This window comes from Eptesicus fuscus, chromosome 1 (genome assembly GCF_027574615.1).
Source record: "Eptesicus fuscus isolate TK198812 chromosome 1, DD_ASM_mEF_20220401, whole genome shotgun sequence".
Lineage (NCBI taxonomy): Eukaryota > Metazoa > Chordata > Mammalia > Chiroptera > Vespertilionidae > Eptesicus > Eptesicus fuscus.
This window is the reverse complement of record NC_072473.1, coordinates 68,090,244-68,108,235: the sequence shown is the minus strand read 5'-3', so window position 1 is coordinate 68,108,235 and position 17,992 is coordinate 68,090,244.

Genomic DNA, 17,992 nt, shown 5'->3' with positions numbered 1-17,992 from the left:
TATTTTCTGCTGGTCTGGAAAACCAGCTTTATTATGGAAAGTGAGAAGTGTCTACAGAAATTATAAACAAAATGAAATGCATTCTAAATCTCTTAAAGCTAATCTCATTATCAATGTGAACTTTCCTTTGATGATTGTAGGCAAGACTATATTTAAAACACACTAATTTAAAATGCTAATAAATAAATGTTCCCCAAACCAGTGAAATTCTAAGTGCTTTGCCAAGAGCCTTTTGGGAAAGGTTATTGGTGGCATCCTGTGCAGGACACATGAGATTGAACTCATAACAGATGAGAGGTAAGGTGGTCAGTAGGGGAATCAACAGAAAGTGAATCCCAAGTCAAAATGAATGGGCCCTGAAGAACTGTCACAAAGTTAAGCAATGTAAGCCAAATGAGAGGCATTTAGAAAGCTCTCATAACCCCAGAGTGAATGTCTCTTATGTGTGACTAATCTCACAAATGGAAGTGGCATATTACATTTGCCCTATTTGGCTTTGCTGTAACTTCTCCCCTGTTGTGTTAACAAAAACCCAACCCGTTTAGTGCATCTTAGTTGCAGATGTCCTCTTGCTTTTGTATCTCAAAAGAAACAGCTAAAAACATGCCAGAGGCACTACTTGCCCTAAAGGGTTGTTCTCTTATCATCCATTTTAGTGATGCATTTGTACACCTTATATTTCTGTACCATAAGTTATTTCATCCAGAAGGGATTTTGAGGGAATGTATGTTGTGTCAACGGAACCAAGGACAAACTGGGCAAAATGAGACTAATTTTACCATGCAGGGGATGCGGCAGCTGCAGCAAAGACAGGAGCCACCACTGAGCAGTAAGTTATAAAACACCAAACTGCTCCTTTTGGAGGCTGTTTACACCTTACATTGAGAATGTACTGATGGTGCCCTTTGCCCTTTAATAGCAATGTCATGAATTACTGATATGTTGCTTTGGCCCTAAAGAATCAGGCCACATAAAACTTGAGTACTCTATACTTAAGCAGCATCTTTCATCCAACAGTCTAAATACCCCTTACAATCTCTGGTTCATTAACTCTCATAATACTTTCTTGAGGTGACATGTATAAACTCCATGGTTTATAGATGGGGTAACAGAAAAGGGTAAAGGAAACACTGTTCTGTATCAACATTTTACAAGAGGAGCCTTTAACCATATGCATGAAGCTGACCTTATCACGTCTTGAAAAACATTTTCCCAAGCAAAGCCTACATCAATGCAAGCAAATCTAACATCCTCAGTCTGATGAGCATAAATGGGCAGAGAAAGAAGCTAGTAGCATGGCATAAGTGTAAAGTTAGGACACATTCCCACAGGTAGCATCTTATACAGGTAGCAAAGATGCAGAAAATATTCAGGAAAGTAAGAACCATTATTTTAAATCCCAAAATCGGGCATGGAAGGAGCCAACGTAAGAACCAATGGAAGCAGATCTTCAGAAGACAGAAGAGATTCAGTCATAATTAGGCTATATGAATTTCCGCCCTGCCATCTGTGTGGTGTAAATAAGAATACTGCATAACCCAACTGGCAGGGCTCAGTGGTTGAGCATTGACCTACGAGCCAGGAGGTCATGGTTTGATTCCCTGTCAGGGCACATGTCCAGGTTGTGGGCTCAATCCCAAGTAGGGGATGTGCAGGAGGCAGCAAATCAATGTTTCTCTCTCATCATTGATGTTTCTATCTCTCTCTCTCCCTCTCCCTTCTTCTCTGAAATAAATATAAATATATTTTTTAAAATACTGCATATATAGTGGTTTGAACATATTTGGTCTCTAATGTCTTTATCGTGGCCATCACCATCATCACCACCACCACCACCACCACCATCATCATCATCATTATTTCATCATCATCAACACCATTGTTATATTTCTTCTCATCATTGGAATAAGAGAGAATTTTTATGATTATCATCCTGATAGTCTAGATAGGTTACGCAGTTGTGGATCACAGTGAGAAAATTCAGCTTCCTCTATATGGTAATAGAACAAGAAGAGTACCAGCTTTCTGCTGGTTGTTTAGCAGACATTTCACTTCGCTGGAAGGTGAAGCTACATCCCCTTAGCCCCAACTCTTTTTCAAGTTTACATTCTGCACAACAGAGAAATAAGATCTAAACTGGTAGTTATAGATAGGTTATTTGAAGAAGATTTTGTCCTACTGGAGCAAAAAAAGAATAGTGAAGCTGCCTTTATCTTTAGAGAAATCATACCCCCTTATGAGTGATTGTGATTGTGTGTGTGTGTGTGTGTGTGTGTGTGTGTGTGTGTGTGTGTGTGTACTGGGGGAGTAAGGAGAGAGAACAAAGAAAAAAAGGAAAATTATGTTCATCATTAATATGTGAGAGATGACAGCATAGAAATGGCTCCTCAATATACCATCTGGTAGAGGGGACAAGAGTATTTATCACATTTGTTACCCTGGTGTAATTTATTTCATTTTGTATGTGTATGAGCTCTTTATTCTTACCCCAATATTGACTCCTTCTAGGGTGAGATGTCTATGAATGTCTCACCCCTGGTCATATGTTTCTTGGGACCCAGGGATAATTATAAAATGATCCCAATAAAGTCCTAAATTTGATGCGTGAAATGTTTCAGAAGGTTTGAGGTTGATGCTCACAGGAAACTGAATCAGGTTATGCTGCTCCCTTTTTATTGTTTTGTTTGGTTTGCATTCACCAAAGAGTCATTTGAGAGTGATTTAGAAAAATTATCTCTCCAGTGTCAGAGTGTTGCCTCTGGTGGCATTTGATATCTTAGTAACATTCTGGAGAATGCCCAAACACAAGTGCTATACCACACTTGAGCAAAGTCTTTATATCTAGAATTCTTACTAGATAGAACAAAACCTTCTGACCAGTCTTACCAGTGACACATGCATGTATTACATGACATCTCAATTACTTTCTTCCTTCATGCTCTATAGGATATGATTTATTTGAGGGAGAAAGTAAATGAAATATTTCCACACCCTTAATTTTCAATCGGAAGAAGAATCAACTGGGATTAAATTTTAAAAAAATAACAGTGGACTCTTAGTGAAATCCTGATGCTTACTGGGTTAATTTCATTACTCTTCTAGGTCTTTGCTTGCCTCCAGACTTTCTGTAAAGTATAAAGTGATTCTATGAAAGTGGAAGCAGAGCTGAAAATTAACAAAAGAAACACACTGACAGAAATTTCATATTCATCCTCACCTATTTGGTCCAGTGCTGGCAGATGTCTCTGTAATTCTCATATGTGGAGTATAGTTGCCTGAATTTTCCATCACTTTAACTAAAAGATAATCTATAAGCAATATACTGACTCTTGAATTTATAAAGAATTTTGTCATAGTTTGTCTTATACTTAAGAATTTGAGTTCAAGGATATAAAATATTTGGAATAAAAATTTAATAACCCCTTAGTGATACAAAATGCATAGAGCAGAGATAATAAAACATAGAGGTCTAAGAAGTCACTCCCTTTTCTATAGATGTTCCTTCCCTTTTCTATATCCTGTTCTACTGTATCTCATTACTACCAACAGACTTTTTTTTTAAGTTTTTATTGATTTTAGAGAGAGAGAGGAAGGGAGAGGAATAGAGAGACAGAAACATGGATGAGAGAGAAACATCAATCATCTGCCTCCTGCATGCCCACTGCTGGGAATCGAGCCTATAACCCAGGCATGTGGCCCCAGCTGGGAATCAAACCGGGGACCTCTTGGTTCATGGGTGGATGTTCAACCACTGAGCAACACTGCCTGGGCACCAACAGAGTTTTTCTGATGTCTCTCTTGAAGTTGTTGGACTTCAGTAGATTATTGCTATCATTTCTTAACCAAAAGAGGTTGCTAATGAGTTGCATTTTTTCCAGCTGACTCTTAATGATCCATTTTCACATAATCAGTTGCTAACACCCCAGCAGTAAGGCCTAAAATATCCTGACTGGCCCTGTGCTCATTGCTGCACACTGGCTGCACTTCATTAAGAAGCTGAGATACCTCCCAGTGCATCATGGGACTGCAGAGTCTACAGAAAAAAGGAACCCACAGGAGCACGTCTAACCTCTTGTTACTAGAGAAATTATACAAGCAGATCCCTTTGAGGCTATTTCTTCCTCAATATTTATGTCTAAATCAACACTAGCCCTGAGATGAAACTGCTGGTGAGTTGAAAAGCTCTGAGTTGTCTATAGTGAGCAGTTCCCTGGAGGAACTGCTGTGTTGCTTTTTTAAAATAATCAGAGCTGCACCATTCTAAGGAAACAGCAAATTGGAATTTATTTTGAACAATCAAAATTTTCAGATTCCACAAGTCATATATACTAATATTTAGACCTTGTGTACTTGATTCCAAAGTACTAGAATCATTTTTATTTATCTAGTTTACTTATATACTTAGTTTTTTAGTTAATTAGTTACTTGCTGTAAACTGAAGGGACTATGTCTTTACAAAGTTCCCTTTTGCCACCACATGATTCATGCATTCTGGCAACCACAGTAATCGGGTGTCTATTCCAATTCTGAGAGGATTCATTGGGGGAAGCAGATTTCCTAGGCATTCCAGGTATTGCATTTTAAAGAAACTGCCATGAAGTACACCCTATTCTACTGTAAAACGCTGGATATATATGCCCTTGGGCAACCAGATTGGTTTTGGATGTCACCAGTATCAGGCTGATTTAAATAAGTATACCAAGAAAACTGATTAACCAAAGGACAGGTATGCATTCTCAATGTATGCATATTTTCACTCCCATTAGGACTCGCCATAAGAAACTGAAGAAGGAAGATTTATTTCTTTTTCTTTCTTTCTTTCTTTTTTTTATTAAGGTATTATATGTGTACATATCTTACCATTGCTCCCCAACCCACTCCCATACATGTCCTCACCCCCAGAGTTTTGTGTCCATTGGTTATGCTTATATGCATGCATACAAGTCCTTCGATTGATCTGTTATCTCCCCCACCTCTCCCTAACCTACCCGCTGCAATTTGACAGTCTGTTTGATGCTTTACTGTCTCTGTATCTATCTTTTTGTTCAACAGTTTATAATATTCTTTATTATCCATAAATTAGTGAGATCATGTGGTATTTTTCTTTCATTGACTGGCTTATTTCACTTAGCATAATGTTCTTCAATTCCATCCAGGTTGCTGCAAATGGTAAGAATTCCTTCCTTTTTATGGCAGCATAGTATTCCATTCTGTAGATGTACCATAGTTTTCTGATTCAGTCATCTGCTGAAGGGCACCTAGGCTGTTTCCAAATCTTAGCTATTGTAAATTGTGCTGCTATGCACATAGGGGTGCATATATCCTTTCTTATTGGTGTTTCCAGTTTCTTAGGATATATTCCTAGGAGTGGGATTACTGGGTCAAATGGGAGTTCCATTTTCAGTTTTTTGAGGAAACTCAATACTGTTTTCCACAATGGCTGCACCAGTCTACATTCCCACCAGCAGTGCACAAGTGTTCCTTTTTCTCTGCATCCTCGCCAACACTTGTCGTTTGTTGATTTGTTGATGATAGCCATTCTGGCCAGTGTGAGATGGTACCACATCGTCGTTTTGATTTGCATCTCTCGGATAATTAGTGACTTTGAGCATGTTTTCATGTGTCTCTTGGCCTTCCTTCTATCTTCTTTTGAAAAGACTCTACTTAGGTCCATTGCCCATTTTTTTATTGGATCATTTATCTTCCTTTTCTTTTTTTAAATGTATTTCATTGATTTTTTACAGATAGGAAGAGGGATAGTTAGAAACATCGATGAGAGAGAAACATCGATCAGCTGCCTCCTGCATACACCCTACTGGGGATGTGCCCACAACCAAGGTACATGCCCTTGACCGAAATCGAACCTGGGACCCCTCAGTCCACAGGCCGACGCTCTATCCACTGAGCCAAAGGGGCTTTGCCTATCTTCCTTTTCTTAAGTTGTATAAGATGCCTGTAGATTTTGGAGATTAAACCTTTATCAGTAATAACATTTGCAAATATGTTCTCCCATACAGTGGGATTTTTTGTTGTTTTGTTGATAGTTTCTTTTGCTGTAAAAAGCTTTTTATTTTGATGTAGTCCCATTTGTTTATTTTCTCTTTAGCTTCCGTTGCCCTAGGGGCAGTATCAGTGAAGAAGTTCTTTTGACATATGTCTGAGATTTTGCTGCCTGTGGATTCCTCTAGTATTTTTATGGTTTCCCGTCTTATGTTTAAGTCCTGTATCCATTTTGAGTTTATTTTTGTGTAAGGTGTAAGTTGGTGATCTAGTTTCATTTTTTTGCATGTATCTGTCCAATTTTACCAACACCATTTATTGAAGAGACTGTCTTGCCTCCATTGTATGTTCATGCCTCCTTTGTCAAATCTTAATTGAGCATAGTGGTTTGGGTTGATAACTGGATTCTCTATTCTATTCCATTGATCTATATGTCTGTTCTTATGCCAGTACCATGCTGTTTTGAGAACAGTGTCTTTGTAATACAGCTTGAAATCTGGTATTGAGATCCCTCCTACTTTATTCTTCTTTCTCAGGATTGCTGTGGCTATTCAGGGTCTTTTTTATTCCAGATGAATTTTTGGAGAGTTCTTTCTAGGTCTGTGAAATATGCTGTTGGTATTTTAATGGGGAGTGCATTGAATGTGTAGATTGCTTTGGGTAGTATGGACATTTTAATGATGTTGATTCTATCAATCCATGAACATGGTATGTTCTTCCATCTGTTTACGTCTTCCTCTATCTCTTTTTTCAGTGTCCTGTAGTTTTCTGGGTATAGGTCTTTTATCTCCTTAGTTAAGTTTATTCCTAGGTATCTTAATTTTTTTGTGTGTGTGATGGTAAATAGGATTGCTTTTTTTGTCTCTCTTTCTGTAAGTTCACTATTGGTGTATAGAAATGCCATAGATTTCTTCACATTAATTTTGTATCCTGCTACATTGCCTAATTCATTTAGTAAGTCTATTAGTTTTTTGATGGAGTCTTTCGAATTTTTTATGTACAATATCATGTCATCTGCAAATAAGGCCAGCTTTACTTCTTCTTTTCCAATTTGGATGTCTTTCATTTCTTCTTCTTGTCCAGTTTTTTGGAATAGAGTTGTTCATAGTATTTTTTAACAATCCTTTGTATTTCTGTGGGGTCTTTTGTTATTTCTCCTCTTTCATTTCTGATTTTGTTTATTTGGGTCCTCTCTCTTTGCTTCTTGGTAAGCCTGTTTAGAGGTTCATCAATCTTGTTTATCCTTTCAAAGAACCAGCTCTTGGTTTTGTTGATCCTTTGTATTATTTCTTTGGTCTCTATGTCATTTATCTCTGCTCTGATCTTTATTATTTCCTTCCTTCTGCTTAAACTGGGCTTTTCTTGTTGCTCTCTTTCTAATTCTTTGAGTTGTTGGGTTAGGTAATTTATTACCATTGTTTCTTGTTTTTTGCAGTAAGCTTGTAGAGCTATGAACTTTCCTCTCAAGAATGCTTTCACTGTGTCCCATAGATTTTGGATTGTTTTGTTTTCAATGTCATTTGTTGCCATGATGTTTTTTATTTCTTCCTTGATCTCTCTGGTGACCCAGTCATTGTTTAATAGCATCCTGTTTAGTCTCCATGTGTTTTATTTCTTTGGATTGTTTTTATTGTAGTTGATTTCCAGTTTTATGCCACTGTGATCTGAGAATATGCTTGATATGAGTTCTATCTTCTTGAATTTGGAGAGACTTTGCCTATGTCCCAACATATGGTCTATCTTTGAAAATGACCCATGTGCACTTGAGAAGAATGAATATTCTGTGGCTTTGAGGTGAAATGTTCTGAAGATGTCAATTAATTCTATCTGGTCTAGTGAGTTATTTCGGATTGATGTTTCTTTGCTGATTTTTTGTTTAGAGGATTTGTCCAATGCTGATAGTGGGGTATTAAAGTCTCCTACAATTATTGTATTGCTGTTGATCTCTCCCTTGATATCCTCAAGGAGTTTTTTTATGTATTTGGGTGCTCCTGTATGGGGTGAGTATATGTTTACTGGAGTTATTTCTTCTTGTTGGATTGTGCCCTTTAGTGATATGAAGTGGCTTTCCTTATCTCTTGTTATGTTTGAGATCTAATTTGTCAGATATAAGTATTGCTACCCCAGCTTTTTTTTCATTTCCATTCGCCTGGAAAAACTTTTTCCATCCCTTCACCCTCAGTCTGTGTGCGTCTTTTTTCTGAGGTGGGTTTCTTGTAGACAGCAGATATATGGGTCTTGTTTTCTTATCCAATCTGTTACCTTATGTATTTTGATTGGGGCATTTAATCCATTTACATTTAAAGTTATTATTGATAGGTACTTATTTGTCACCATTTTTATTCTATACCCCTGTGTTCCTTCTTCGCTTCCTATTTCTCCTCCTCCTCCTCCTCCTCCTTCTTCTCCTTCTCCTTCTTCTTCTTCTTCTTCTTCTTCTTCTTCTTCTTCTTCTTTTCAGCAAACTTTTTAGCATTTCTTGCATTGCTGGTTTGGAGTGATAAATTCCCTTAGTCCTTTTTTGTCTGTGTAGCTCCTGATTTCACCTTCAATTTTGATTGATAGTCTTGCTGGGTACAGTATTCTTGGATTCAGACCCTTCTTTTGCATAACTTTGTATATTTCATTCCAAACCCTTCTGGCCTGATGAGTTTCTGTTGAGAAATCAGTTGCTAGTCTGATGGGGGTTCCTTTGTATGTAACTTTCTGTCTCTCTCTGGCCGCTTTTAAGATTGTTACTTTGTTGTTAGTGTTTGCCAATCCTATATAATAAAAGGCTACTATGCAAATTGACTAAATGGCGAAACAACAGGTGGCTATGACACGCACTGACCACCAGGGGGCAGCCACCCAATGCAGGAGCTTCACCCTGGTGGTCAGTACGCTCCCACAAGGGGAGCGCTGCTCAATCAGAAGCCCTGAGCCAGGCTGGTGAATGCAGCAGCAGTGGCAGGAACCTCTCCCACCTCCACGGCAGTGCTATGGATGTCCGACTGCCTAAGCTGTCAGTTGGACATCCCCCAAGGGCCCCTGGACTACAAGAGGGCACAGGCCGGGCTGAGGGAATCCCCCCGTGTGCACGAATTTCATGCACCAGGCCTCTAGTTTAATTATAATGTGCCTTGGTGTCGGTCTTTTGGCATTCCTTTTGCTTGGGACTCTGTGTGCTTCTTGGATTTGTGTGGGTTTTTTCTTCCCTATATCAGGAAAGTTTTCTTTCATAATTTCTTCAAACAGGTTTTCTATTCCTTGCTCAGTTTCCTTTCCTTCTGGAACCCCTATTATGCAGATGTTGTTTTGTTTTCTGTTGTCCCAAAGTTCCCTTAGGCTCTCCCCTTGCTTTTTATTTTTTTTCCCCTAGAAGCTGCTCTACTTGGGTATTTTTTCCTACTTTGTCTTCTAGCTCACTGTTGTGATCCTCTGGTTCTTATAGTCTACTCTTAATGCTTTCTATTGAGTTTTTTACAACAGCGATGTCATTTTTCATTTCTTCTTGGTTCTTCTTCATTTCCTCTTGGTTCTTATTCATATTGTCGAATTTGTCTTCCATTCTTTTCAGCCACCTTGTGACCATTTCTCTGAATTCTTTCTCTCATAGGTTGCTTGCCCCTAATTAGTTTACTTCCTTTTCTGGTGATGCCTGCTTTTCTTTCATATTCAGGCTGTTTCTTTGTCTCCCCATGGTCTCTCTTCTCCAGATGTCTGGTTATGTAGTTCTCTCTCTCCTGCGTTGATTTAAAGGCACTATATACAACACAACCAGGTACAACACACAAGGTACTGAACAGAGATGTATTCACGATATTAATGACCTCCAATAAAGTTGACCACCAGAGAAAGGCAAATTAGGGGATAGGAGAGAAAGAAGAGTAAAAAGAAAGAAAAGAAAAAAAGAAAAAAAAAAGGAGTGTCGAAATGAAATTGGAAAAAGGAGAAAAAAAGAGAAATAAAAAAAATAATAAGAGAGACTAGGCTGAGACTAAGAGAGAAAAGGGGAACAAACTATATATATGGGGAGAAAACTCCAATAGAACAACCACTAATCACAGCAAATGCTAACAACAAGTACCTGGAGATTAATACAAACTACAATACCAACTAATATCAAGTGAGGCAAGGGAAAACAGAAGTAAAAAACAAAAACAAAGCAAACAAAAAAAAAAAACTAACAAAAAAATGAATAAGCAAAACAATCTCACAAAAAAGCATAAAAATTCAATATAATCAACATTCAAGCAAACTACAACAAAAGGACAGAGAGAAAAACAATTTTTTTTGATAGTTAAGACAGCGAAGAGAGAGATGTGTATGGACTTGGAGCAGAGGCTTGGAAATTAGATTTATAAGTATGGTGAAATTTTAGCAGGGGGTAAACAGAAAGAATAGGGAAAATCTACAGCAGGAAAGTGTTAAACAGGACACCAAAAGGGGAAAGATTAGGAAGAGAGTGATGGCATAAAGGTAGAGTCGAGATAGAATAAAATGATGGTGAAGGAAAGATGGAAATAGTCTGTAGAACACTAATCCTGAAGTAAAATAAAGAGAAAATAAAATTACACTTAAAAATAAAAATAATAATAAACCAAAAATAAATAAAATAAAAAAGATAAAATAGTAGTAGTAATAATGCTGATTGCAAATAAAATGTAATAATTAAAAAGGTAAAATCAAGTGAGGAAAAAAAGAGTTTCTTAAGTAAATGATGCAAAAAATGAAAAAAAATTAAAATTAAAATAAAAAATAAAAAATAAATAAAATGTGCAGTAGTGAAGGTCATTCACTTCCTCTATTGTTCTGTTTGGCATGCCTGTTTCCCAGTCTGGACAGTATTGCAGTTCCCTGTGTTTCACTGCTCCTCAGTGTTGTAAGCCATACCTGGTTTTTAAGCAGGCGGTGTCTTAATTTATCGTATTCCTTTATTGATTACAGAGTCAATTTGTGATTTAGCCTCTGGGTGGCAGTTTTTCAGCTTTGACTTCCAGGATTCTAAGGCCTCTCTAGGCTTTTTTTTCTCTATGACACTCAATACCAGTTTGCGGAGGCTGGCAGGCAAGTTCAAGCAGACTATACACGGGACCAGAAACCTCATGCTATCCCGGCAAAATCTGTGGTGTAGTGAAGAGCTCCTTTGAGTCCAATCATCCGCGCCACCTAAGGAGTGGTGTTCTGGGTCTCACAGCTGTTCAGCGGTCACTGCAGTTGTGGATTTTTCAGGCCTCCGACACTATCCACTCTCCCTTTCAAGATGGCAAGATTTCCCCCCTTGGAGACCGTAGCTCCAGGAGGGAACCCAGTCGCCATGGGGGCTCCCCTGTCAGGGGAACCCCATCTAGCAGTCCCCCACCTTCTCCTGGAGTTCAGCTGTCCCTTAGCTTGCTAACAAACACTGCCCGTTCGACCTTCCGCTGTTCTTTCTTTCTGCTCCAGGAAAAGGCTTGGAACAAATCTGCCTATTCTGCCGCCATTTTCTCCTCTCCAGAAGATTTATTTCTTTTACGTGTGTGTGTGTGTGTGTGTGTGTGTGTGTGTGTGTGTATGTGTGTCCATGCTAGTACATGAAATTATTTCTTAGAAGGTTTTCAGATAAAGTACAAAAAAGAGTGAGTCCCGAGAATACAATATTTATAAATATACAAATAAAATAAATCCCAAGCAATGAGACCTTATTTTAGGGAGAAGAATTTTCATTTTACTCATTCATTCATTCCATTAATGTAAGTATTTATGATAGGAACAATGGTTGGGATCAAAATTTCTAAGTATCCTGTCCTCATAAGGCTTACCTTTTCCTTGGGGTAACAGATAATAAGCAAGTTTACTAATAAATATAAGATGACTAATTACAGATCAAGATAAATGCTCTGAAAGAAGCAAAAGAGGGTGATAATTTATAAAGATTGGCATATCTTAGATTAAGAGTAGGAATTAGTTTATAAGTTGAGATATGAAAACTGAGAAAAGAGACAGCTTTACAAAAGGCGGAAGGGAAGAGCATTTTAAGCAGAGATAACACAAAGAGTTGGTAATTTCAGGAAAAAAAAAGGAAGTTCTTATGTATCATAAATCAGGGCCATGGTCCACATAACCTGGAACTACATTTCAGACAGATATACCACAGGACAGCATGAGGAGAAATAGGGTATTCTTCTGTAAGGTCACAGTCAGTGCTATCTCTAATTTCTCTTATTTTGAATTTCTCATCTATAAATTAACTTGAACTATTATGAACCAATTTATGACAACTTATATTGCTTTTTGAGATATAATGAACTTTGTTGATTAGCTATCTGAAGTTTAGATAGATGTTTCCTTTGTATTTGCCCCAAATGGACCTCTTTGAATCTCAAAAAGTTGCCTTTTCTTTCTAATGTTCAGAGACATAAGAGATGTGTCTGCTGTCATCTTTTCTACACAATCTACACTTTTACTTACTTCAGGGAAGAAAAATCATCTTTGATTCTTATTTCATCCAGACAGAAGACTTTTGATCTTTCTTAGTTTGTTCCTATTGATTATGCCCTCTATCCCCTTAATTATTATATGGCCTATAGGGTGACCTCCACATTAAAAAAAAATAAGTACAGTGTGCTTGGTGGGAGCTGAGGGGTCCAAAAGGCCTCCATGCTCCCAAAATGCTTTTCCCATTAACCCAACACTTTAAATTTATGTCTGTGATATTTTTAGACTGTCATTGAAGACCTTTGTTTGCTAATTAAGAGGGGTAACCACTAACTCCTTAAATAAAGCCTTTTCTGAGGAAACAGAACACTGGAGAAGTTATGGGAGAGGGATTGGAGACCTGTAGATGGGAAATCAGAGTTAAATTCCCTTATCACCCTCTTACTTATTCTGAGTCCAGATGATTTTTACGGAGGTGTATAATATATTGGTTGAGAGTAGTGTGCTAGGTTCATACAGATCTGATTGTAATCCTGGCTCTACCACTGATTACTTGGGCAAATCATTTATCTTCTATGACCTTCATCTACCTCATCCATAAAATGAGGGAAACAAAAATAAAATAAAATTAAAATTAAGTAAAATAAAATAAGATAAGATGAGGGAGCCAACTGTGCTATTGAGATGATTAAGTGAAATATTATAGGTTACATGCTTAGTCCAAAGTTAGGCCACATGCAGAGTAACTATAACTGTTAAACTTTGTGAAACTTTTTTCTATTTGTAAAATCATAGCAATATTTCCCAAAATCATAAATATACTGAGAAGTTTTATTACCTTGTGTTTATAATGTGATAGATACATATAGAAGGAAGCGAGGGAGGAAACATGTAGAGGCAGGACATAATCATTGTAAGGGATGCAGTGCTGCAACACCCAGATCCCTTTTGCAATTGAAGAACTTATCCCTCCAGCATCTAGGAGTGTTTTGAGCAAACTTCTCTGAACTTTCTCCTCTTCAGAATTGCCTTGGTGGTGCCTAAACTGTACCCACCCTCACAGGACCTTATTATCTAGTGGGGAGAAATAGAAATGACTGCTTTCTTTGTCTAATCTACCACAATTTGAAAAGCTATATCTAATTTTAAAATCCCCAAGAAGTCATATAATAACTTCCCTGAAACTACATCACAACCTAACGTCTCCTTCAAAATTTTACCCTTACTCTTTCTTGGATGGAGACCCAAGAGAACTCTCCAATAAAATACCTGCATTCTAGTCTCTGTCTCAGGCTTATTCCTTGGAACTTGATCATGTGTTTTGTCCCATCAAAAAGTCTTTTGTTGGCCCTTTTTGTTTTGAGACTGGTTGCTATGTCAAATTTATTTTCAGACATCTCAATTTGATCATATTTTAAGCTTGCATTCACATAGAATACAATCATTTTTAAGTAACATTTTCACTTTAAAATAAAACAGTGATAGAAAACACACATACATAAATGTAGCCCAATAAAATATTATTGAGCTAAATAAAATACCAAACATCCTGTAACCACCATCTAGGTCAAAAAGTAAAATTTTGTCAGCCACCGACAAGTCCCTCCATATCTCTCATCCTAATAACAACCCCACTCAAAGTCAAGTAATCACGTAAGTAAAGCAATTCCTCACACATCTTTGTAGTTTTATCACACAAACATGCATCTCTAGATGTCATAGTTTAGTCACTTTCATTTTCTTTTCAATTGATTTGTTCTTTAAAACTTTTAATCTACAAATTTCCCTTTAATTAAAAAGTGTTCTATACAATTTGTTACAAAGATGGAATACTTTTTAAAAAATTCTTTATTGTTTAAAGTATTATATATAGTATTACATATGTCTCCTTTTTCCCCCATTGATTTCTCCCTGGGAACCGCTATCCCCCAGCACATGCCCCCACCCTCCAGTGTCTGTGTCCATTAGTTATGCTTATATACATGCATACAAGTCCTTTGGTTGATCTCTTACCCTTTCCCCATCCTCCCCTATCTTCCCTCTGAAGTTTGACAGTCTGTTCCATGCTTCTCTGTCTCTGGATCTGTTTTTGTTTATCAATTTATGGTGTTCATTATATTCCACAAATGAGTGAGGTCCTTTGAAATTTATCTTTCTCTGACTGGCTTGTTTCACTTAGCATAATGCTCTCCAGTTCCATCCATGCTGTTGCAAATGGTTAAGAATTCCTTCTTTTTTACCACAGCATAGTATTCTATTGTGTAGATATACCACAGTTTTCTAATCCACTCATCTACTGATGGGCATTTAGGCTGTTTCCAAATCTTAGCTATTGTAAAAAGTGCTCCTATGAACATAGGTGTGCATATGTCCTTTTTGATTGGTGTTTCTGATTTCTTGGGATATATTCCTAGAAGAGGGATTACTGGGTCAAATGGGAGTTCCATTTTTAATTTTTTGAGGAAACTCCTCACTGCTTTCCTCAGTGCCTGCACCAGTCTGCATTCCCACCAGCTGTGAATGAGGGTTCCTTTTTCTCAGCATCCTAGCCAGCACTTGTTGTTTGTAGATTTGTTGATGATAGCCATTCTGACAGGTGTGAGATTGTACCGCATTGTCCTTTTGATTGGCATCTCTCCAATGATTAGTGACTTTGAACAAGTTTTCATATGTCTCTTGGCCTTCTGTATGTCCACTTTTAAAAAGTGTCCATTTACTAGTAAGTCCTTTGCCAATTTTTTTATTGTTTATCTTCCTTTTGTTAAGTTGTATGAATTCCCTATAAATTTTGGACATTAAGCCCTTACCAGAGATAACATTGGCAAATATGTTCTCCCATGCAGTGGTCTTTCTTGTAGTTTTGTTGATGGTTTCTTTTGCTGTGCAGAAGCTTTTTATTTTGATGTAGTCCCATTTCTTTGTTTTCTCCTTAGTTTCCATTACCCTAGGAACTGTATCAGTAAAAATATTGCTACAATATATGTCTGATATTTTGCCGCTTATGGATTCTTCTAAGATTTCTATGGTTTCCCATCTTATGTTTAAGTCCTCTATCCATTTTGAGTTTATTTTTGTGTATGGCATAAGTTAGTGGTCTAGTTTCACTTTTTTGTATGTATCTGTCCAGTTTTCACAACACAATTTATTGAAGAAACTGTCTTTGCTCCATTGTATGCTCTTGCCTCCTTTGTCAAATATTAATTGAGCATAATGGCTTGGGTCAATTTCTGGGTTCTCTGCTCTGTCCCATTTGTCTATTTGTCTGTTCTTGTGCCAATACCAGGCAGCTTAGAGAACAGTAGCTTTGTCGTATAGCTTGATATCTGGTATTGTGATCTCTCCAACTTTGTTCTTCTTAGTAAAGATTGCTGCGGCTATTTGGGGTCTTTTTATTCCATATGAATTTTTGAAGAGTTTATTTTAGGTCTGTGAAATATGCCATTAGTATTTTAATGGAGATTGCATTAACACTACAGATTGCTTTGGGTAGTATGGATATTTTAATGATGTTAATTCTACCAATCCATGAACACTGTATATTCTTCCATTTGATTATGTCTTCCTCTATCTCTTTATTTAATATCCTGTAGTTTTCTGAGTACAGATCTTTTACCTCATTAGTTAAGTTTATTCCTAGTATCTTATTTTTATTGGTGCAATGGTAAATGGCATTGTTGTTGTTGTTTTTTTGTGTGTGTGTGTGTGTGTTTGTGTGTGTGTGTATTGTTTCTCTTTCTGTGATTTCATTGTTATATAAAAAAGCAATAGACTTCTGGGTATTAATTTTGTATCCTGATACATTGCCAAATTCATTTATTAAATCTAGCAGTTCTTTGATGGAGTCTTTAGGGTTTTCTGTGTACAATATCATGTCATCTGAGAATAAGGACAGTTTTACTTCTTCTTTTCCAATTTGGATGCCTTTCATTTCTTCTTCTTGTCTAATCGCTATGGCTAGGTCTTCCAGTACTATGTCAAACAGGAGTGGTGAGAGTGGGATCCCTGTCTTGTTCCTGTTCTTAGGGGAAATGGTTTTGGATTTTGCCCATTGAGTATGATGTTGGTTGTAGGTTTGTCATATAAGGCTTTTATTATTTTGAGGTATGATCTCTCTAATCACACATTGCTGAGAGTTTTTAACAAGAAAAGGTGTTGGAATTTAACAAATGCTTTTTCTGTATCAATTGATATGATTATGTGATTTTTGTCTCTCAATTTGTTTATGTGATGCATCATGTTTATTGATTTAGCATCTATGTTCATCAGGGATATTGGCCTGTAATTCTCTTTCTTTATAGTGTCTTTATCTGGTTTTGGGATTAGGGTAATGCTGTCTACACAGAAAGAGCTTGTAAGTTTTCTTTCCTCTTGAAGTTTTTGGAATAGTCTGAGGAGGATAGGTTTCAGTTTTTCTTTGAATGTTTGGTAAAATTCCCCTGTGAAGCTGTCTGGCCCTGGGATTTTTTTGCTGGAAGTTTTATGATTACTGCTTCCATTTCAGCCTATTCAGATTTTTTATTCTCCCTGATTGAGTTTTGGAAGTTTGTATTTTTCTAGGAATATGTCCGTTTCTTCTAGATTGACCACTTTGTTGGAATAGATTTGTTCATAGTATTTTTTTTTTCTTTACAATCCTTTGTATTTCTGTGGGGTCTGTTGTTATTTTGCCTCTTTCATTTCTGATTTGTTTATTTGGGTCTTCTCTCTTTGCTTCTTGGTGAGCCTGGCTAAAGGTTCATCCATCTTTTTTGTCCTTTCAAAGAACCAGATCTTGTTTTCATTGATCTTTTGTATTTTTTTTATCTCTATATAATTTATTACAGAAGTTTTCTTCCTTCTGCTCATTCTGGGCTTTGCTTGTTGCACTTTTTGTAGTTCTTTAATTTGTAGAGTTAGGTAATTTATTACCATTTATCTTGTTTTTTTGAGATAGGCCTCTAATGCTGTGAACTTCCCTCTCTGGACTGCTTTCACTGTATCCCATAGATATTGGATTGTTGTGTTTTCATTTTCATTTGTTTCCAGAATTTTTAAAATTTCTTCTTGTATCTCTTTGGTAACACAATCATTGTTTAATAACATGCTACTTAGCCTCCAAGTGTTTGATTGTTTTATTGTTTTTTATTGTAGTTTATTTCTAATATTATGCCATTGTGATCTGAGAAGATGCCTGATATGATATCAATCTGCTTGAATTTGAAGAGTCTTTTCCTGTGTCACAATATGTGGTCTACCTTTGAAAATGTCCTATGTGCATTTGAGAAGAATGTATATTCTGTAGCTTTGGGATGAAATGTTCTGAACATGTTGATTAAGTCTATCTGATCTAGTGATTCATGTAGGATTGCTGGTTCTTTGCTGAATTTTGTCCAGAGGATTTATCCAGTGATGTCAATGGAGTATTAAAGTTCCATACTATGATTGTATTGCTGTTGATCTCTCCCTAGATATCTTCCAGAAGTTTTTTTGTTTGTTTGTTTGTTTGCTTGTTCATTTGTTTTTAAGTATTTAGGTGGTCCTGCATTGGGTGCTTATATATTTACCAGAATTATATCCTCTTGTTGAATTGCTCCCTTTAGTATTATAAAGTGGC